This window comes from Hipposideros armiger, unplaced genomic scaffold (assembly GCF_001890085.2).
Source record: "Hipposideros armiger isolate ML-2016 unplaced genomic scaffold, ASM189008v1 scaffold_244, whole genome shotgun sequence".
NCBI lineage: Eukaryota > Metazoa > Chordata > Mammalia > Chiroptera > Hipposideridae > Hipposideros > Hipposideros armiger.
Genome location: NW_017731594.1, coordinates 619,558 through 642,165, shown reverse-complemented (window position 1 = coordinate 642,165; position 22,608 = coordinate 619,558). Strand labels below are relative to the sequence as shown.

Genomic DNA, 22,608 nt, shown 5'->3' with positions numbered 1-22,608 from the left:
AAACAGCTGGAAGAGGAAGTAGGCACAAGAAGTAGCAGAGCATTTCACTGGCTCTTAGAAAAGCATTTTAAGAAATAATTATGGCGATGGAGCAACTAATTCTACTTTACCGATATTCTAAATGGGAAACCCCACAGGTATTAATAGTGATTGCTCACGGGTGAATTCAACCAACGATCATCTTCCATACACACATCCTTGTAAAATAATAAAGGCTCCTTTCTTTCATTCACCAGCCAGCCCCTGGTTCCTCCCAGGCTTTCTGCAGCTACGACGACACTTCTTTATTTTAAAAAGAGACCCCTGCAGCTTTTCTTTTCCAGGAACAAGTGGGTAGAGTGGATTGTAGCAGCAATAAACGAGGAAAGTGATAGTGGAGAAATATTAGTATCTTCATGCTCTTTATCCTCAAAATTCTTCAACTAAAATTTAATTTTGTTGGCCATTGCCTTTGAAATGTGTTAAATTGGAGAAAGGTCATGCACTCTGCTTGTCCAACTACTCTATTGTGTTAAAGGGTCTTGTTTCATGCATACAGTCTACCGAAATGGCTTTCTGCAGGGATGGGGGGGAACCTTAGCAGCACATTGTTATGTTGGGAAAACTAATATTCATATGATGAATGAGCATATTTTCCCTTATCTGGTTCATAAAAATTTCCCCTGTTGCTTCTGGTAATTATCAAAAGCACTCATATAAAAACTACACACATTCTCCATTTCTCAGAACTCTGCCTCCCACTTAAGCAATAACATTGTGACAGCTTGAGGTTGCAGGATCACGGATGGCTTGGGTTTTGGTATCACAGCGAATGGTGGCTCGTGTCTTTCACTGCTGCAGCTGCAGTCCCAAGGACGCATTCAGCAAACAGGTGCTCTTCAGAGGGAAACGCCTGTTCAAATGAAACGTCCTCTTTCTCACTCTCAGCCACATCCCACCTCCACCCACCAAACAAACATTCTGAATGAAACAATACTATCATTGGGTGCCAAGGCTCAACCATGTTTTTAAAATATGGAAAAGCACTCTGAGGATTAGAATATGTTTTACAAAACAATTCTAGATCCTTGAATAGGGAAGAGTTCTTCAAAAGAACAAACTGAATTCTCAAAGAAAATCCAAAGAACTGGACGGATCCATGGCATGGCTTTCATATAGAGCTGTATTTTCAGGGTCCAAGGTGTTTGTGGGGTTGTCCTGGGTGCTGAGGGGGGCTACACCGCACCACCACAGCCTCAGGCACTTCTGCTGCATCTATCTGACGCAGTACGTTTCAGCTACAAGATACCTTTGGAGTAGATTACCAAATTTTCTTTTAAAGAGCTAGTTTAGTAGTAGATGAAAATAGACTCCAGCCATTGTTTTTAGCATAGTCTACCAATCAAAATAGTCTAGCATGCCAACTAATATTAGTAAACACTGCGTACAAACAACTGAAGAAAAACCACTGCAATGCAACGATTGCTTTTGCTTCTGTCATTTTATTTTTCAAGAACAGTGTAGGTTTTAACATACATGCACACGTTCCCTGACACTCCTCCCTTTAAAGGGTGACTCCCAGTTCCCCGTCCCCTTAGACAGGCCTTTTCTGTATTTTTTTTTTTTTTTTTTTTTTTTTTAGCTGAGCCATCCCGCCACCTGTTGGCAGCTCACGGCTGCTCAGCTCGGGCTGACTCGAACCACTGTTGCTCAGAGCTCAAACTCTTGAGCGAGCTCTTAACCAACTGAGCCACTCAGCCGGCCCGGTGGACAGGCCTTTTCTAACGCAGAGAATGTTTAAGAAATGATGCTATGTGATTTCCAAGGCTGGACCGTCGAGAAAATACAGCTGCCACTTTCTATCTCAAGCTTTTGCTCTGGGAGAGGCCAGCCAGCGTGTCAAAGGACAAGCACCCACAAGGGACAGGCATGTGTGTGCATGACCCACCTTGGAACACCCTAGTAGGCCCTTCAGATGACCAGCGGACATCTGACTACAGCCTTACGACGGATCCTGGGCCACAGCCACCCAGCCAAGCTGCTCCCAGGTTCCTGACCCACAGAAACAATGAATGATAATAAAGTTTATTATTGGTTCAGCCACTAAGTGTGGGAGTCACTAGTAGAAGAAGTAACTCCACTAGTTTTTCTTTTCTTTTTTAACTGCTTCACAGTATTTAGGCTCTAGCCAAACTAGGTTACTTACCCTTTAACTAACACTTCCTCTGCTTGAAGTCCCCATTCTTCAACTTTCTCCCAGCCACACAGGAGACCTCATCTCCCAGGGGAGTCTCACCCACCTTTCAGCCCTTCAGACCTCTTCCTGGGCTGCCCTTCACACTTAATCTTTCGCTATTAGTTATGTGGGTGCCTGTCTCATCTCCCTGACCACACCCAAAAAGGAGAAAGGCTACATTTCTAAAGGAAGCCTTGACCAATTTAGAATCCACACAAAAGACCTTGCCCATCGTAGGCATTCTGTCAAACACTGAACAACAGAAGAAAATACCAGCTGGCACAACATGGTAAACAGGGAAGCCACCAAACGAACCAAGTTGCCCCAAGGTATTTCTCACTTCTCATAAGAAATCCCCGTGGTCAAAAACGAGTGTCCACATGACATGCAAACGTACAGCCCTATGTTCTCTTTTTCTTTCTGTCCAAAGCCCCAGCCTGTCACCCTTCAGAGGCGAGGGGAAGGGTAAATTAAGACAAGTAGATGTACATCCACTGGGGCACTTGTATATCTAAATAATATGAAGTGAAAATATGACTCATATAGCAATTAATGGGTATGCTATCATGACGTTCAGTTTGCCAAGAAAAAAAAAACAAACTTTCTTGGATGTGAGCAGCCAACACTAATGTCTCATCAGGTCCATGGGATCGCTATATGGGAACCTGAAATATGCATGTGGCACCTCTGAGTATCCTGCTGGAAAATTTTACTGGGTTTAGAGATAACTATAGAAAATATCTGTATGTTGCATGTAGAATATCAACACATACAAGGCTGATAAGAGAGCGGATTAATGTCTGCATTCATCTAAGAGACGCGTGTCCAGGTCACTGGCCAGGGTGGACCATCTCTCAAGAATCCATGCTCCCTATTCACTCTTCCTAAAAATGACGGGATTTTTCATTGGGCACCTTTGATCATTACCCTGCTCTCTGCTAGGGGAGTGCCCCATGCCCGGCTCCAAACGTCAACTCTGGCAGAGAGAGAAAAACCAAAAGAAACTAAACCCTAAATGACCTCAGGAGTAACTGAATCAAACTAATTAATTCTATAGTGCACTATACCTCTAACCCTTTCACTCATATAAGCTTGTATTGTTTAAGCCACTCGGCACTGGGTCTTCTGTCACTTAACAAAGTCATCCTCACTGCTACACTGGAAAAATCTAACACAACACTGTCTGGGTGCATTACAACCGACCTTATCTGCCAGAACAAATTCAGAACAAATGAATAAGCTAGCAATTGTCAGGTACATTCCAAAAACTATACTCCCTTTTTATTTTTCTCATAGAGATTGCAATGAACATTGTAGTAGTAAAGGCCAGTAGAGAAATTCCAGAAATAAAAAAAAAATAAAAAATATCAACGTTTTAAACCAGTTATCTAAGTTGGTTTGACCTTGGTATTATTTTTACATAAAACAAAATAGCCTCCTATGTTCTGAAACACATACTTCGGACAATAGTTTTCATCTCGGTAACAAATGAGCCAATCCTAGAGATTATCTATGTAGGAAGCCTGCGGATTTCTTAATTCCATAATTTCTCATGCAACCCAGAGCTCTCTTGGGATATCCCCCGCTGCTCTCAGCTACTGCCTGTGCAAATTAGCACGAAGTCCACCTGGACAAAACAGATTATGCAAAGTGAATCTATCCACTGGCCCCAAATGCACATTGACTGAAAATGCAGAGGCCTGTTGAATCACTGACAAGTTCTAGAAAGCATCTGCACTCTCTCCTCCAAAGCAAAGATGTGTTCTATCTGCAATATCAAGAGTGTAGAGTTGAGGAGCCTGCTATCCCATGTCAGAATATCTTGGATCAAGCAGACTCCACCACGTAAAATGGGTAAACTTGGCAAGTCTATCTCTGCACGCCTCAGATCATTATAAAACGTGAGTTTTAACACACACTATTTACAAGTCTACTACTAATATAAAAATTAAATAATAATAATCTATCTAAGCCAGTTAGCCCAGTGCCTAGCACATCACAAATTTGCAACAATGCTCACTGCTGTGGTTGTAATAACTAATATCGAAAAGGAAAATAATACACAAAAAGATAGAGGACAAGGTTTGTCTTCCAAAAGATATCTCAGAGCTCCAAGGGAATAGAAATGCAAATTAAAGCAATAATAATTTTCAATATAAAGTAAATGGATCCCACTTAAAGTTAAACATTAATTCTTGATTATTTGCTTTGTGAAGAAGAAGGAATGGAATATCATAAAAATAAATAGCACCTCCACAACTCATAAACCAAATAGCTATAGCACACCTTCAACACATCTTACAAAAGAATTCCCAGAACATCAATAGACTCACACAAAAATTAAGTTCAAAGTATATCCCTTAATGAAATCTACATCCTTTCTAATAATCAGCATTTTGGGTGATTAGCACCACTAAATGAGCATGCAAACTTAAGCCTGTACTGACGAGAAATAAGTCCTTCACTGGACTTCAATCTAAAGCCAAGCTTAATTCAGGCCTTCACCTTGTAGCATCTCTTTCCTAAGTCAGATGTGCTGCCATCTGTAAAGCTGATGACACAAACTTCACAAACACAAAGCTGGGAGGGAAACAGCCACTGGGCTGCAGTCGCTCTTACGTTTTACCTGGAAGGACATAGAATAGATCTATATTCCTCAAAGCTATGGATTATGGCTTAGAATCTTGGGAATTCCATTTCCATTGAATCTTGGGAATTCCAACCAGCAGAATATGGTTGGAGCTTCACATTGCTATCCCTCAACCTTATGGAACCCCAGGAAGGACCCTGGGGCACGTGCCACAGTGGCCCTGGCTGTGCCCCCTGGAACCCTGGCAGCACCTTCATTCACCACGATGTGAACTGTGGCCCTGGAGTCTGGTGGCACACAAGCCATATGTCTTATAGGATGACATCAAAATGATAGATACATTTACTTAGTTCAGCTCAAGGCCTAGATTCTCTAGAACTTGCCCAAAATGGTTCCTTGGCATTCACTTTAAAGGGCAGCATAGGAGATTTCAATCAAGCTAATACTGGAGCAAAATTAATGCTGACAAGAAGCTTGGAAGCAAAATTTGTGCACAGAAGAATCCTATGAGTCGCAGCATGGAAAGAGTTAACACTGCTTCCCTAGTGTTACCTTGTGTGGCTCCTCCACATTCTCAATTTCTCCAGGAACTAGCTTGTGACATCAAAGGACTGGAAGTGACTGGCCATAAAGCCTAACCTTTACTGCACACTTTCTATGAGCCAGATACTATCCCACGCATCATCTCATTTAATTCTCACAACAGTCCTATAAGAGGACACTATTATCATCTCCACTTTAAAGCCAAGGAAACTGAGGCCCAAAGCAGTCTTGCTGGTGGCCACACCACAAAAGTGGGTACAGGGGGACTGAATCATAGGCAGCTGTTGTGAGTTGAACTGTGTTTCCCAAAAAGTTACACAGAAGTCCAAACCCCTGGGAAATAGGGTCACTGCCTATGTAATCAAATTAAGATGCGGTCATTAGGGTGGACGTTAATCCAATAATGACAGGTGTCCTTGTAAGAAGAGAAAAACACCCTGCAAAGACAGAGCCACAGCAAGGAGAAGGCCATGAGAAGATGGAAGTAGAGAAAAGTGTTATGATGCACAAGCCAATGAAAGCCAGAGCTCCCAGAAGCTGGAAGGGCCTCCTCTAGAGACTTCAAAGGGAGCCGGCCCGCCAACACCTTGATCTTGCACCCCTACCATCCGGCTCCGGGAATAAATTTCTGTTGTTTTAAGCCACCCAGTCTGCTGCAGTTTGTTAAGGCAGCCCTAGGGATCTAACACAGTGGTCCAGACTCCCACCCACTCCCTTTGCCCTCCCACACTTTCCACTTACCCGGACCTGTCTGTTACAGAAGAAAACGAAAACTTCCATTCCACAGTACTTTCCCGGACTTCAGACTGTTACAGGCGAAAGGGCAACCTACGTATTATGAGCTGACTCATAATGGTATTTTTCATCGAAGCTAAAATAAGGGTACTCTACCCTGACGTATAGATTCAGCACAATTCATCCTGCTCCCCAACGTCCGGCCCCTCCAGCAGCCTGCAGCTCTGCTGTCCTCCAACCAGGTAGCAACTTCCAAACAGACTGCCTTTTCACAGCGCAGTATCTGGTGACCTGGCCCAGTTCTCTGCAGTGAGGTAGGGTAGGCCCATGGGAGATTCCAGATCCTGGAATTGGATCTTGCCAGGCCCCTGGGGTGAGCAAGGCTGCAAGCAAAGGGCGAGGCGGCTTCCGTAGCTGGAAGGGATGCGCTGCACCAGCAGAATTCTGTACCTGCTGGGTACCCGTGCCAAGGATGCCTGAGAGTTCGCTCGAGGAAGGGGGTCAGCATCTACCGATCAGACTTGGAATAAGAAGCATCAGGCAGGACCCAGCGCGGGGAGGGTGAATCTCGGAACACACGATACTCCCAGGGACAGACAGGTAGTCGGAATACAGGACAGAATACAGCCTGTCAGTCACAGGCTGGGGGTGGGAGGCTAGCTTTAGCTTCTGCAGTAGAGGGTCAGTAAGGCAGGCAGGAGGGACTGGTATGAGCCAAGGACCCAGTTCTCAGTGGGTTACTGTGGCAGGGATTCTGGCCCTTGGAACAAGACAGAAGCCAGTACAGAACACTAGTCAGCCAGCGGGGCAGAGCATCCAGGGTGATCCGATTACGAGGTGCTAGTCCCCATGGTCCCAGAGGCTCCTCCAGCACCCCATCCCCCCATCCCCAAGAGCTGGGCCTGCAGCAGGGCTCAGTGGAAAGCACAGGGACAGCTCAGAAAGCAGGCAGGCTCTGGCCCAGGGAACATTTCCAAACTCCTGGGCTGAAATGCAGAGACCATTTTCCAGTAGAACCAGGCTAGGGTTCCAAGCTCTATTCTAGAACTTCCGTAAAAAAATAACCCAAACCAACACTGTTACAATACTTGTAATTAAAAATCTAAGTAGAAAATTATGTTTATTGAGATGAGGGTGGTGTTTTTACCTTTGATACAGTGCTTGGTGAAGAGCAGAATGAATTAGAGGAACATGAGGAAGGAAATGGAGATTTCTGTGACTGTGCTATCTGGAAATTTCAGTAAATTTAAAGTTTTTAGTGATTGGGTGAGTTTGTTTTATCTTTTTCCACTAAAAGTGTAAGTTTTTTTTTTCCTTTGTTGTTCTCATAGGGTTGTTATGAAGATTAAATGTGATATGATAGCACTTTCCAAACAGTAAAGTATTAGGCAAATTTAAGGCTTCAATATTGCTATTTATAAAGGAGGATCACTAACATCATTATTCAAATAATTGTATGCAATTTGTGAGATGCAGAAAACGATAAAGATAATAAAGTTAGGCCATATGTCTATCACCCAGAGATGAGCAATGCTAACATTTTCATAATTTCAGTGTCTTTTAATTGACTCATTATTTACACGATTTGGATCATAGTGTTTTACATCATTCTATTTTCATGTATTGTATTATATGCATCTTTCTTTCCATAAAATGTTTATCATTTGTAATTACTGTAATAGTCCATTGTGTGGAGACATAATTTAAGCATTTACCTGTCATTGGACAATTGGAATGTTTCTTTTTTACATATGACTAATGCAGATTGAACATCTTCAAACATAAATCTTGGCCTAGTATGAATGATAAACAAATACATAACATTATTAAGCTCTGACTAAGTTTCACGCAGGACGCTAAGCACTTTCAATTCATTACCCCAACTAATCTTGATACCAGCGCTGAGCTACATGCTTGCTGGTTTTCTAAATGAAGGGTCTTTTCGGTTTGGAAAAGTCAAGGTACATGAAGTGAAGGGTGGGTGGGTTCCAATTCCTCCGGACCAGCTGCCACGCCCACGTCCTCGGCCCCTCACAGGCACCTGGAGGCCAGGAGGTAGGACCCCTGAGTGAAAGCACAGGGCGGACGTGGGCTCTCAGTGCACACTGCCAAATGGCTCCCCGGAAAGGCTGTAGCAATTTTCACTCTGCAGGGCATTGTGAGCAGCTGCCTGGCCCAGCCTCGCGCGCCAAGCGCTCCATGGAGGCGCCAACAAGGACAGTTTGGTGAGGGTGCAAGCAGGGGGAACAAGTTTTCTACTCGGACACCTAGGAACAGAGAGACATTTACCGTGAGGCTAAGGACCCTTAACCTGCAGGACCTCTCACTTAATTGAGCCCTTCCCATTCTCATTCTAAATACAGTAGTCACTCGTGTGCCTAATTTTGTGTTATTTTCTAAAGTGACCCCCAAACTGGCATAAGCTTCAGACCCCACAAAACCTAGATCCTTCGCTGTCTAGGAAGATTATCCAGGGCTATGACAGCAACCATGCTGTATGGTCAGTAAACCAACTGCCTTTTCCACAAGCACACAGCTAAATTTCCCAGTGTCCTCTGCATTTAGCCACATCTGTGATTGGGTTCAGGCCAAAGTTAAGACAGGTTGGACGACAGGTTCTGGCCAAAGGAAGACAGCCAGTAGGGTGCTGGCTGGATGCTGGTGCCCAGGGCAACCCCACTGACCAGCCCTGGGCTTTGGAGTCATCAACAACTACACTCTCTTTGTGCTGTCATTGCTAAGTCAAGGTCATTGCAACAGCATTTAGCATTTACTAAGGCGACTAGCAAAGACTTCAAAGAATTCGCCACACCCCTTGACGGCTCCTTTTGCATGCCTGCGTCACAATCACCTTGCTCACTTGGCTTCTCTCCTTCTTATTTCCAACCAAGCAAGCAGAGCTGATTTGCCCCGAGTATGCACACTTGAATGACGGCCTTAGACTCCACAGCTGCAAAATCGCTTCTCCCACGTGGCATGCAAAAGGGAAGTGCAGAGCCAGAAGCCGTCTTCCTGTGAAAAGCACTCTCTGAGAAGTAGAGGCTGAACTCCTTTCAGGAGGAGACAGTGAGTGGCAGTTACACAGTTTCCACCAACTGCTTTAGAACCCCGAGTTTTCTGCAAAGCAGCACAGATGTTCCTATCGCTGACAACAGCCAGAAGCTTCTTGCCAACACATCAGCCCATTTCGAGAGAAACAGACACAAATACCAAATATACGCCAAGCTCTCCCTCAAATAGCTCCCCCCCCCCCATTTTCTTCTTTGAGCCAACTGGACGCTATCCGGTCCTGCCCACCACTCATCTCCCAGGACACACATTCTGGAATTCTCAGCCAGGAGGACTCAAGGTTGCCTACACCCTTCAGGAAACTACTCTGCTCTGTATCCAGCAATCTCCTCAAGCACCTTATCAAAACATCAGGGCTTACTGGGGCCACAGTTCTCTCCTGTCAGACTCTGTCAATCTTTCCCTGTGCAGGCAGACCTCCAGGTGTCACAGCTAAGCAAACTCAAAGCCACAGCTTCTCTAACATAATCACACCTTCTAAGCTCCAGGCTGTTCTGAACCTATCATCTCAATTCAACCCTGGTTTCTTTGGGGTTGAACATGGAGCAAGTGGACCAAGCTGCAAAAGGAAAAGGATGGAAGATGAAAGGCTTTGTCAAAATGGGGAACTGCGATGGATTTATTTCTCTGAATGCTCCCTTAACAGGCAGCGATGAATGAGGCCAGGCCTCAAAAACAGCAGCACAAAGCGGCCTTCCAGAAGGGTTACCACCCTCCCTGGCCACACTTGGCCCCTGAGCTTGGAGTTTACAAGTGCCCTGGGGTTTAACTACAGAAGCTGGAGCCAAAAGCAATGGGCAGTGGTGTTTCTGACCTGAGTGAGACCAGGGGGTCGACCTATGCTCCCAAAATGCAGACAAGAGGTGCCTCTGCCCCCATACCAATGGTAGCCTTTGAAGAATGCAGTTCACAATCCAATTGCATTAGCAAATGAGATATGTGTGGCCTCATTTGACTGGTTAGCTCTAATGATTAGAACATCTGGCTAATAAGATTAAAGCCAAGCCCAGCAAAATTAGCTTTCCTCTATTTTAACACCACGGACTCATCCCTATCCCAGCTTGAAACCACTTCACAAAGCAAACTAACAATATGTATTGATTACCATTACGCACATAACATCCAGAGAAATAAATTCAATTAAGAAATGAGTTTGCATTATTTATCAATCCTTTCCAGTCCCTAAACAGTCTCATTTCTGTGAGTTTAGACAAAGAATTGACATGTCTCTGGCCAAGAGGTTGGCTATTATTGGCTTAATTCATCAGATTTCCCACCCTACAAAAATAAAAAAATAAAAAACAGGCTTCTTTTTGGCCTAAGGGATCTGGTATAAGTCTCAACACATCACCAGTATTACTAAAGAAGCTGGTGGTTTTCCTGCCTCTTAGAGGATTCAGCTGTTGGCAGAAATATACGACGCTGTTAGGGAATTTTGTTTAGTCATGAAGTCATTGGCTTTCATGATTTTAAATGTTGTGGTGGATTTTAAAATGCTTAAACAGGTGTACAGATAGAGGGAGGAGGCAGGCAACACCCGGCTTCTTATTTAGGAAAAGGGCTTTAGAACTAGTTAACTGATTTTAAAAACTCCAAAATGCATTCTAGTAATGGTGCATTATAAGGTTGCTTTAGGAAAAAAAATCAGACAAGCATGAGGACATACTTAATCAAGCCGGGGGTCTGAAGCCACCTCCCAAGGGCTCCTCTTCAGGCTTGGGGACCGACCACCATTTATTTTTCTATTTATGGCTCATAATAAAAGCCACCAGCGATTGGGCACTCCCCATGTGCCAGGCCTGCTAAGCACTGCATAGCATCCTCTCGAGGTTTTACAGATGGAGACACTGAGATTTAAAAGCATCACATAGCTCGCTTCAATTCTCGGATCAAGTAGATGAGGAAAGTGGGACTGAGGCCTGGCTCTTTTGGGGTCCAGGCATCACGCTCCTAGCCCTGCACTGCTGTCTTCTTCCACATTACAGATTATTTCCTACAAATAGAGAAGAGAAAAACGTCCACCATTTCTCTTCACTACCATCTCCCATCGTTTCATCATTCTCTGTAGTCAGACATTCTTCTTGCAGCCGACAGTAAACTCGTACAGACACCACTGAGCTTATATGTCTCTTTACCTAACCTCTAAAAGCTTTGCTTTCACTCCTGAGTCTAAATGAAACGTGCAGCTTTCCATTTTATTTATTTCTCACACGTCTATCCTGATTCCAAACCTTTTTATATAAGTATTTCTTGTCCTCTTTTCCCCCAAAATAAATGTCTGATTTTGCTGTGATCCATAAAGCCATGCAGAATGAGACAATTCCTTCCGAGGGACCTACCCTCTTGGGCAAAACTAGATTTCCATGAGAAACCTAGAAATGATTTTGACAGATGTTGTCAGATTTATTTCCCCTTATTTTCTTTTAAATTATAAAAGCGCCCTCTACCAGAGGGGTTGTGTGTGTAATCACTCAAAGACTCCTCTCTGAAATCGAGGACACCCTTCTCCTAAACTAAATAATCCACTTGGGATGGTGTTGGGTGAGTGCTTCCTGAGGGCTATGCTGGGTGGCAGTCCGTGGACCTCATGGGTGGGAGCCCCTCAGAAGCAGGGAGCCCCCTGTGGTATACAGAGCAGGGTTCAGCAGGGCACGTCCCCACTTCTTAGGACAACAAAGCAAACTGTAAACAGCCACGAGCGTGCCAGCATCAGGCTGCCATTCCCTCCATAGCAGAAGGGCCTGCCTCAGTCACAAATTCCCTCGAGGAGGAGATAGGCAATTGGAAAAGTCACTGGCTTTGTGGACTTTCCTTATCTTTCCTCCTAGTGCTGACCACTTGGGCAGCTCAGAACTCTAGTCCAGTGGACTCACAGGCCCCTCGTCCTATACTAACATTGGCTATTTTAGGTATGGTTGAAACATATACTGGAAAGGAAGCAAGTTATGCATCCTTCTGTCACTCTTTTTCAGTATTCATGGGCAGAGATTGGGAGGTCACGGTGTGCTATACAGTTCAGAAAATCAGACACACAGATGGCCCAGGACCCACACGTAGCTCTCCCAACTCATGCCCTGAAGGACTGGCCATATCACCTCTGTTATATCTGAACAAACCTTACACTCCACAGGAATCTGCAGATATTGGCCATTTGGGTAGAGCCTTGGACATTCTGGCACATTGGCAACATGACCAAAGCCCAGAAATAAAAACAAACAAACAAACAGATGTGATCTGAAAATTTTAGCCACTGAAACAACTTAGCAATGCCAGAAACCATAGAGATAATTTTCAAATATGACTTCTTTCATTAATAATGTCTTCTAATATCTGCCTGAGGTCAATACTGGTCAACACTAGGCTTCGTAACAGAGGTGACCAATGCACCTACTTCAGCCTGCGGACCCCCAAGAACATTCTGTTTTTAACATTTTGTTTAACTCTTGGTGTGTGTTACACACCAAATACACACCAAAACTAATAGAATTTTTTTAATTGATCATTTTGTTACAGAACATGAAAGGCCTCCAAATCATCAACGACTCATTCATTTACTCAACGCTTATTAAAGGTACATTGCTGCCCCCCAGACATACCAAAAGTGGCTAGAAACTGAGAAAACAAGGATGACAAAGGCATGTCTTCTACCTTAAGATGCAGAAAAAGTAAAGATTTCTCATTTTCTCAGATTTACAGTTATCTAACATTATTGATGTGTCTTCTGATACCTTTGTCTTGTCCATTTGTGCACTGCTGTACCCCAGCTCCTAGAATGCCTGGCCACTGGGAGGTACTGGATATATAACTGCTGAATTAATGAATTAATGGCACAGATTCTGCCAACAACAATTGGGTTGTCGGAAAAGTCATGACGCATTGTTGCAACGAAAACAGAAAAAAATACGTCATGACTTTTCTGACAACCCAATACTTTTGACTTTGGCCAAGTCATCACAGACCTCAGATTTCTTATGTGTATAATGAGTTAAAAGGATTAGGTTGGGTGCTCCACAGAATATGAGTTCTGCAAAACATAACAGGTTTTATTGGAGAAAAAGGGGAACCTGTGGTTAACTGGGTTTGAAAGCCATCAGTATTACAGAAGAAAACAGGTTGCTGACTGCAAATTCCCAGCATTTAACATGCTAATGTATCAAGAGAATTTCCCAGAGAAAGTCCAATGAGTCCCCCGCTCCAATAAGGCTACAAAACCCTCAATTCATATTCTCCGGACAAGTCTGTGGGTCCCTGGTGTCTAGCAGTTCAGCACAATTTTTAAGCTCTCCATAAATATTTACTCCACAGGCTTTTAAATCTCCTAACAAAAGGATTCTTCTTCAAGGTCTTCTTTGATGCTAACTATTCTCACGGACCTAAGATCAGCCAGTGTGTGATCCCATCTTTCCTTCCTTTCAGCTCCACCTCTTTCTGGCTCTATGATCTTCGGCAAATTACTCACCCTCTATAACACTCAGTTTTCTTAGCTATAAAATAAGAATATGAATAGTAGTTAACTCAAAGGCCTGTAGTGAGAATTAAATGAGATAACCTATATAAATCACTTTGCATCACACACAAAAAGCACTCCATAAAAGCTAGCTGTCCTTGTTATGACTCCCAAATATAATGCACTGTTTTTTGGATTCCAGTCTCAATGTCACCACTAAGTAGATTTGGCAAGTTGGTGCCTCTGTAGCCTCATCCCAGCCCAAAGTGCAGGCTTTGAATTACATCAGCGTTTCCCAAATTCTAGCTCTTCAAAAACTATTTCCAGCCCTTTTATAGTCAATATTTCTCTTGAGGTTATTTCACCTTAGTCTCATCCTAAGCAAGAAAATCTGTAAAATCATAATTTGATGTGCTTATTATATGTTTTCTAATATGCATTAAAATAAATAAACAATTATTTAAATATATATTTTTTCAATTACAGTTGACACACAATATACAATAGTTTCAGGTGAGCAACATAGTGATTAGACATTTATATAACTTACAAAGTGATCACCCTGATAAGTCTAATACCCACCTGGCACCATATATAGTAATTACAATATATTTGACTACATTCTCTATGCTGTACTTTACAATCCCATGGCTATTTTGTAACTGCCAATTTGTACTTCTTAATCTCTTCCCTTTTTTCACCCACCTCCCCACACCCTCCTATCTGGCAACCCTCAAAATGTTCTCTGTATCTATGAGTTTGTTTCTGTTTCATCTGTTCATTTATTTTGATTTTTAGATTCCACATATAAGTGAAATCATATGGTATTTGTCTTTCTCAGACTTATTTACCTAGCATAATGCCCTCTGGGTTCACCCAGCTTGTACAGATGCAATGTTTCATTCTTTTTTCTAACAGCAAAGCAATATTCCATTATGTACCACTTCTTTACCCATTCATCTATTGATGGACCCTTAGGTTGCTTCCATATTTTGGCTATTGTAAATAATGCTGCAACGAACATATGGATGGATGCATATGTCTTAGAATTAGTATTTTGGATTTCTTTGGATAAATACGCAGCATTGGGATTACTGGGTCCTTTTTTGTCTTTTGTTATAGCCTTTGTTTTAAAGGCTATTTTGTCTGGTATAAGTATTGCTATCCCAGCTTTCTTTTTTCATTTCCATTTTCATGAAATATATTTTTCCATCCCTTTACTTTCAGTTTGTGTGTGTCTTTCAATATTAAGTGAGTCTCTTGTAGACAGCGTATGTAAGGGTTTTGTTTTCTTGCATAGTCAGCCACCCTATCTTTTGATTAGAGCATTTAATCCATTTACATTTAAAGTAATTGTTGATAGATATGTAGTTATTGCCATTTTATTATTCTCATGTGTATAATGAGTTATCTTTTTTTTTCTTTTCTTCTTCCTCTTCCTCTTCTTCTTCCTCTTCTTCTTCAAGAAGTCCCTTTAACATTTCTTGTAATACTGGTTTGGTGCTGATGAACTCCTTTACCTATTTTTGTCTGGAAAGCTCTTTTTCTGGCTTCTATTCTAAATGATAGCTTTTCTGGGTAGAGTGATCTTGATTGTAGGTCCTTGCTTTTTATCACTTTGCATATTTTGTACCAATCCCTCTGGCCTGCCAAGTTTCTGTTTGAAAACCAGCTGACAGTCTTATGGGAGCTCCCTTGTAGGTAACTCACTGTGCTTCTCTTGCTGCTTTTTAAATGTATTTTAAAGGCTAGCATTAATAACTAACTTGTCTTCAACACCGTATGGTAGGAAACATAAACTTAGAATCTCCAAGATCCTAAGATCCTTTCAATAAAAGATTATTTGTCTTCTCTCCAGAAACATCATGAACTAACCTTTGCAAATACTAACCTTATCCCCCTAAGGAAGTATCATGGTTCAGACCATCAGAGGGTGTTAGAAACTAGATTCACATCATTTACCAGCTGGAAATCAGAGGTGAGAAAAGGCACGGAATTGACTCTGTGACTTTCCAAGACAAGAATGACATTTAGAATTCTCTCTCAAGTTTAGGTATTTCAATTCTTTTTCTCTGTCAAGCAAATTAATGTGTGTACTTATTTGGAACAAAATGGTTTGCCAAAATGACCAGTTCATTCTTCTGCAGTTCAATTTACAGAAGGAAAAAAAACCTGACATCTCTAGGATGTGCTACATTAGCTGAAAGGTGGGGAGACATTTTTTAAGCTATGTTTTAGGCTAACACTTTCTCAAAGTGTAAAACTAAATCTCATGAAATGCACATAACAGGCATGATGGCATCCAGCCAAGAACAAGAGCACCTGCTCAACCCCCAACTTCCCAGGAAAAGCACAACTTGAAGCACTCTGTGCCTCAGGTGAAATAAACTCCAGTCACGCTCATGCCAACATAATGTCACCCTCCTTCAGGTGTCAGCAAAACCAAAGCCACTATGAGATGGAAAAGAACAGAAGGCACATTGTAGACTAGCTAAAAGTATAATGACCAAGGGTACAATTTTGTAAAGATTTTCTGGACCCCAAACATTCAGCCCTTCCATGAATAGAAACAAGGATAAGCGGTAGTCTGTAATATCTTTGCTATAATGTTTTTACTTTTAGCTGCAATTATTCTAAAGCCCTTTTCATAGCTGTCACTTATTCATTTCCAGGCTGTAGCAAATTATAGTTAGAGGAGATGGTTGCTGACAGCTCACTTCTGTGACTGGCACACTCTCTCATTTCTGCAAGGCCCACAGTCCCTCCTTCGTGGCACATCCACCGTGGGCCTAACAGTCCTGCTAAAAGGAGCAGTAAAGACAACACTGCCCAGGTCGGTGAGTTCGGAGGCCTTGGTTACTCCATCTGTGTCCCACAAAGCCTCTCTATATGCTTTGTCTTGCTGAAAAGGGGAGAAAAAATAATTTTCCCCATACATACTCCAAGGCATTTTAACTTAAAGGGTGCATATTTGGGAGGGTGTGAGGGTGTGTGTATGTGTGTGTGTGTGTGTGTGTGTGTGTGTGTGTGTGTGTGTTAGAGAAGGACAGGGTCGGTGATTTCCTTTTAAAAGAATGAATATTCCAGATATTACTGATATCATAAACCTCATCCTCTTAGGACATACATCCCAGGGAACAGAACTGGGTCAAAAGCACAATGCCGTCCATAAAAAATAAAATATTTTTGAAGCTAAAATAGCACATAATAAAAAAAACTGAGTGATCGCTTTTGGCACCTGGAAAGTGGTACAGCCTGTTCCCAAATATTAAAATTGTATGAATATAAAAATAACTCTCTTCAGAGGAACTTCTGCCACTCAGGCTAATGAACCCAGTTATCTTGCTTCTTAGCAGCCTTAACTAAATGGGACATTTGACCCCAGACAGGATTGGGCAGAACCAGTGAACAACAGTGTTGACGGTGAGAGCCCTGTCACAGCTGTGCCACCCAAACAACAATCAGGAACCAGAACCTTGCGATTTCATGTCTTTTTGTAACACTGGTTCTTTTTCAAGTCAACATGTAGCCTGAAGATCAAAACAATGAAATGAGAGGCGCATTGGAAAGACCCCCAGGAAATATTTTTCAGCCTTTAAGTTCCCAAAACATTCAAAGACCAAATGGATGAAAGCAGAGCGATACACAAATTGCTGCTCAGAAGATGAGCTTTATACGTTTCAATTAGCATTGTGTGTTTAATCCAAAAGCAGGGGTGAGACCTAACGATGCGCCGTGCTTACGCACCTCTTATGGTGAAGCATTACCCTTTATCCCCATCCAAATGTGTTTAAATTTAAGATGCAGTCTTGGCAGCGTGAGTGGCTCAGTGATGCAAACAGTGTGGGATGGTGCCACCGGAACTCTGAGTGGGAGGGCAACCAGGAAGTCAACCTTCCTTTCCTCACTGTGATTGCATCCTATCCAGAGGAGGGTTTGGGCACACACAGTGTTGGTTGTCTTTTTCAATTGTGGAGGGGCGGAGGGATACAGACAGCATGCCAAAGCATATTTGGGAAGTGCTTATATTTGCAAAACACCTGAGTTTAAATTGTTGCTTTCCAACTTGTCTTCTTCCCCCCGCTTCTCTCAATGATTCCAGGTCCTTCCCGGGGGTCTCAGGGCTAAAGGATGGAACACAGTTAGCTCTGTAACAGTCAGATATTTGTGAGGAAGGGGCTGGCATTGGTTAAGTAACTCAACAGGAAATCCCAGATATGCTGGGGAGATTTGTTTGAAACATCTGTTAAATCTTTCCGAGCAGTGCCAACAGGCAGAGAGAAGGGCTGGTGCTCAGTTTGAAACACCCTTTTGACCATATTCTACGTGCCTGGCAACAGGCAGGGCACAGAGGAGGCAAAGATGAATGTGATACCATAATCAGATTCCAGAGCTCCAGGGCCAACAGGGGAGCCAGGAAAATAAACAAGCATAAATTGATGAGTTTTGTTTTGTTTTGTTTTCTGTTGCCGGTTTGCACAGAGGCATGAATTAATTCTCTATGGAGAGCCAATCAGTCAGAGGTCAAACAGGCTTTTGAAGGAGACAGTTAGGAGGGCGTTAGCTTGTCAAGGATGAGGAATGGAGCTACAGGGAAGATGGAACTAGAAGTCATCCAGGGCCTCCCAAAGAGAGCTTCGGATCACAGTTAGCCAAGGCAGGGAGCCTTGGTATAAACAGATTCCGGAACGCACCCAGAATCAGAGTTCCTGTTGTTGAGGGTGCAGATTCGAATTTTTTAAATGGGTGAGATGATGATTTGGAAGCAGCTGACTGATCCATGCATTCTTTTGTTTGGGCTCCATTCATCATATCTGGAGCCCTTCCTCCACTTTCTGCAGCTAAGAAAACTGAAGCCATCAAGGGTGGCAAAGGTTACAGTGTCAGCCCCGAGATTAAGACCCTGGCCTCATGATTCCCTAATTTCATGCCTGGGCCACCACAGCCCGCAGAGCTCACAGGCACAGCATCTTCCGTGAAGCATGCCTCTGGCCAGTAGCGACAGTGATTGGTGGCTCCACACGGTATTACAGGTGTGTCCATGGCTGCCTCCTCCTCCTCTGGAGAGAGCAAAGGCACCACCTGCGTACCACCATCCCCTGGCATCGAGTGTTTGAAGAATCAGTTAATAAATGAAGTCTACAAATGGGGCCCCCAAACGGGAGTCCCCACGGCATCAGGGGAGTACTAAAAAAGGTCACCTGTCCCAGGCAGACCTTCTCTTCTCTAAAGAGAGAAAAATACAAGCCAGGAATGAAATGCTGGTACTGGAGAAAGAGTGAACTTGAAATTTAAGCCATAATGCAAAGAACAAAATTTCATGAACTATTTTTGTAGACATAACCTCTTCTAATGACAAAAAAAATGACATTTTTTGTTCTACAGAAGCTAAACGGGAGCACGTATTTGAAAGCCATCAGCCAACGTGAAGGGTGCAGGAAATGTACAGGACGGTGGCAGCCCGGGAGCCTTTTTTGCGAGGCCTCCTTCCATCCCTTCCAACCAACCGATGGCCTTGAACACGATTTTGAAGGAGAGGTTCAAAAGCATATGCCCTTTCACACCCATTGCACACCTGCTGGGGCCAAGGAACTCTGCTCCCTGGCACATTTTTCATTTTATTGTGAACACAAGGGCACCATTTGTACAAGAGGAAACAGAAGCTGTGAGAACTTAATGATTTTGCCCAGAGCAAGTAGGCGATGAGTCATTTCAACCTCATCCGTGGAGATCCTACCTTTGTCACCCTCTCCCCCTCCAAGGCAGCTCAAAGGAATGTCTAAGGGAGTAAGTGGGGCCAGGCCTCCAGTCAGCCAAGGGCTCTGTGTAAGCCCTTTCTAATACGGAGCGGCTACCATATAAACAGCAGAGTCACAGCAGCGTCAGAGCAGTCGGATTCGCACAGACTGGTGGTGTGGGCGAGTTACTCACAGTGTTCCCAGAAAGCAAACAGATAGATAGGAGGCCTCCTACATTCTAACCTGATCTGTAGAAGCAGAAAAGTTCTAGGTCAAATGAACAACAGTCTAACCTGAGTCATAAGAACAGAGCCATGGCCCTTCCATCAATTCCCGGACTGAACCAGTTGATAGAACCAGAACCCCTTAAGTGAAGGGGAGTCTTGGGTCCCCTTGGGGAAGGTCCCTGGTACATCGCCAAAACTCTATACTGTTCATCTTTCTCCCAGCCTTCCCCCACAGGGACCTGTAGCCTTTTACTAGGGGGGCTGTGCCCTGGGGAAAAGAAAATCCTCAGGCATTTGGGGATGACTGGACACTGGCTCTGAGCTGACACTAATACCAGGAGACCCAGGACGTCACTGGTCGCCCAGCACTTGGAGTAGGTGCTTATGGAATTCAGGTGCTCAGATCCATCTCAGGTCCAGCAGGTCCCCAAACCCATCCTGTGGCAATTTCCCCAGCTCCAGAATGCACAACTGGAATGGACACACTCAGCCACTGGGAGAATCCCAACACTGGGAACAAGGAGCTGTCTGGGTATTTCGTGGCGGGGGACAGGGGCTGGGGCAGATCTGAGCATGTGGCTGCAAAGGCCTGAATACACCCCACTTCCAGCATGAACTTGGAACACTGAAGTTTGGGGTTTACTGTGAGTGTGCTCTTAGGCTTAAGAGAAATGGGCTCGGCTCAGCACTCGGACATTAGGATAAATCGTTTCAGCAACGAAGAGCCAGAACACCGATCAAGTTTCAATTGCTCGCTGAAACCCTTGATAGCTGCTAGAAAAATAACGCGCAATTATAGACAAGGAACCTAAGTTATCAAGGCCACGGCGCTCGCAGAGTGTAATAAACGGAATGTGGGTAACCACACACGTGATGACGATCTTGACCCCCCCCCCGTGTGTCTCCAGTGCCTGGTGGCCCACAGGCCGTGGGGAGGAAGAGAGAAACATTCTCTCCAGATTCAACACTGACCCAACTGTGGATGGAGGCACAAAAGGGACAGTCGTTTTGGGATGTAAGCCAAGAAATGCATTCTCCGTTCTTCCAGGTTACGGTTTAATATCGATGCCCCATTGGCTTTTTGGTGACTAGGAGAGAATTATAAGCAGACACATGAAGAATGAATTTTCTGCAGACAGTAATGTGATGACAGAATGTTGGTTTCCTCCTCTGGAAAGTTCCTTACATCCAGGGTAGATTTGGGGACAGTGGAATGACAGTAAAGTGGTCACCACGGCCACCGCAGGGCTAGGGCATTGCAGAGCCAGTGGCGTTTGCCTCCCCACATCTGACATCTGGTCTGGCCCACACCTCAGTCACGGTGACCTCAGAGAGGTCCGGTCTTCAGCAAAACTGAGTCCAGGGAGAGTTTCATGCTAGGCTTCCCTGCACCATGGGTCCCTGGGGCTCTGACTCAGGAACGAGGAAGCCATTTGAAAGGGCTCTTCCGAAAGGACTGCAGGAGGATGCAGTGCTCGTATACATGAATGATAGTGCTGCTTTCTGCAAACATTTACTGAGTGCCTGTTATGGGCTCAGCAATGGGAATATCTGCCTTCAGGGCCTCCAGTCTACTCAAGGAAAAAGCCCACGAAACAGAGAGGAAGACCGCGTGAGAGCTGCCTGCACAGAGAGGCTCAGAGTGACCGGGAAGGGGGTGCCAGGCAATCAAGGAAGCTTCCCAGAGGAGGTGACGACTGAGCTGTGTCACGTTGGCCAGCGGGAGACGTGGGTCCAGGGCACTGCACTCTCTCTTCTCACCCACCAAAGTGCCTAACGTCTTTTCTGTGACTTCTTTTCTGCTCTAACTTGACCCTTAAAATTCATTTCAACCCGATTTCACCTGCACAGGAGCTCTGGGCTCTCACAGTCACTGGGAAAGAAGCCACGAGCCCACCACCCTTTCCCTCATAGTCAGTTTCCCAGCAGAATTTTCAGAGAGCACCAGAGAATGGGGGAGCTAAAGGATTTGCTTCCCCTGGTGCAGTAACTATGGGCGGGTCTCTCCCCTGCCTCCATCTCCTCTCCAGAGGGCAAAGTAGCAAACGGAAGGGCTTCCATCCCTTCCACATGGGCCAGCCTTCCCCACTCCCACCCCTGCCTCATAACCTCATCCAGGGCTCCTACGGAAAGATCCTATGACATGTTTAGAGACAAAATAAAAAGTAAAATATTAGAGACACAGAGGGAAGTAAATGCCACCGATGGGAGAAAACAGCTGCATGTGAAACGATTAGGAAACAAATTAGAAGAAACGCAAAGGATTTAGAATCTGTTTCAAGTGCACTGGAAGAAAAGTCCTCCAGTATTGGGACAACAGGTCCAAGTTCAAACCCGAGCAATAAAGCGGTTCCAACCTCTAGGGGCTGCCTGACAATGTTTCACCTTGAGGCTTGTAATTCTTTTCTCGCTCCTTAGTACTTTCTAAGATGACACTTCTCAAAGTGGAGTTGGGACCACTTGCATCAGAGTCACTTGAGAGGCTTGTTAAAAGGAAGTTTCTGGGTCCCCAGTGATTCTAAGACACTTTGAAGGCTGAGTACCACAGCACGAGGTACTTTGTCATCCTTAAGTGGATGCAATACCCGTGCTAAATCACTCGGTTAAATTGCTGTTTCAAATTTGAAGGAGACACTAGTGGCTAAATTGATTCTCTTAGAAATTGTTAGATTCTAAAAGTAGCAATGGTACAGGCACATTAAGGCCAATTTTCTATGACGTAAAATGTACACACTGAAGCCATGAAGATCGTTGCAAAGCATAAATCTGATCACATCACCCCCTTGAGTAAAACACTTCATTGGCTTCTCATTGCTTTTCTGCTAAAGGCCCAGACCCAGGGCCCCACGCACCGTCCTCCCAGTCTAACTCAGGCCTGGAGTGCTCCCTGCCCCGGGCTCTCTGGTCCTCAATTCCAACATCCAAAGGTGCCCTTCACGTGACTTTCACATATGCTACCCACAGGGACTTCTTTTTCTCCAGTAAAACCCATCCCCCCTCTTCCCAACCCTCCCTGAATACATTAATCCCCCGGCCATCGCCCC

The 22,608-nt window shown here is 44.1% G+C and overlaps 1 protein-coding gene across 9 annotated transcripts in view; it reads right to left on the bottom strand.

Moving 5' to 3' along the window:
- Window positions 1-22,608, bottom strand: part of ELMO1 (engulfment and cell motility 1) — a 501,394-nt gene that overhangs the window by 466,024 nt on the left and 12,762 nt on the right. Inside the window, exon 1 of one of the 9 annotated variants that reach the window (XM_019655706.1) lies at window positions 6,090-6,314. The exons of the other annotated variants lie outside the window; for them this stretch is intronic. The gene's annotated coding sequence lies outside the window, so the exon portion shown is untranslated. Of the gene's footprint in view, window positions 1-6,089; window positions 6,315-22,608 lie in introns of those variants that run through there. 9 annotated transcript variants of the gene reach the window in all.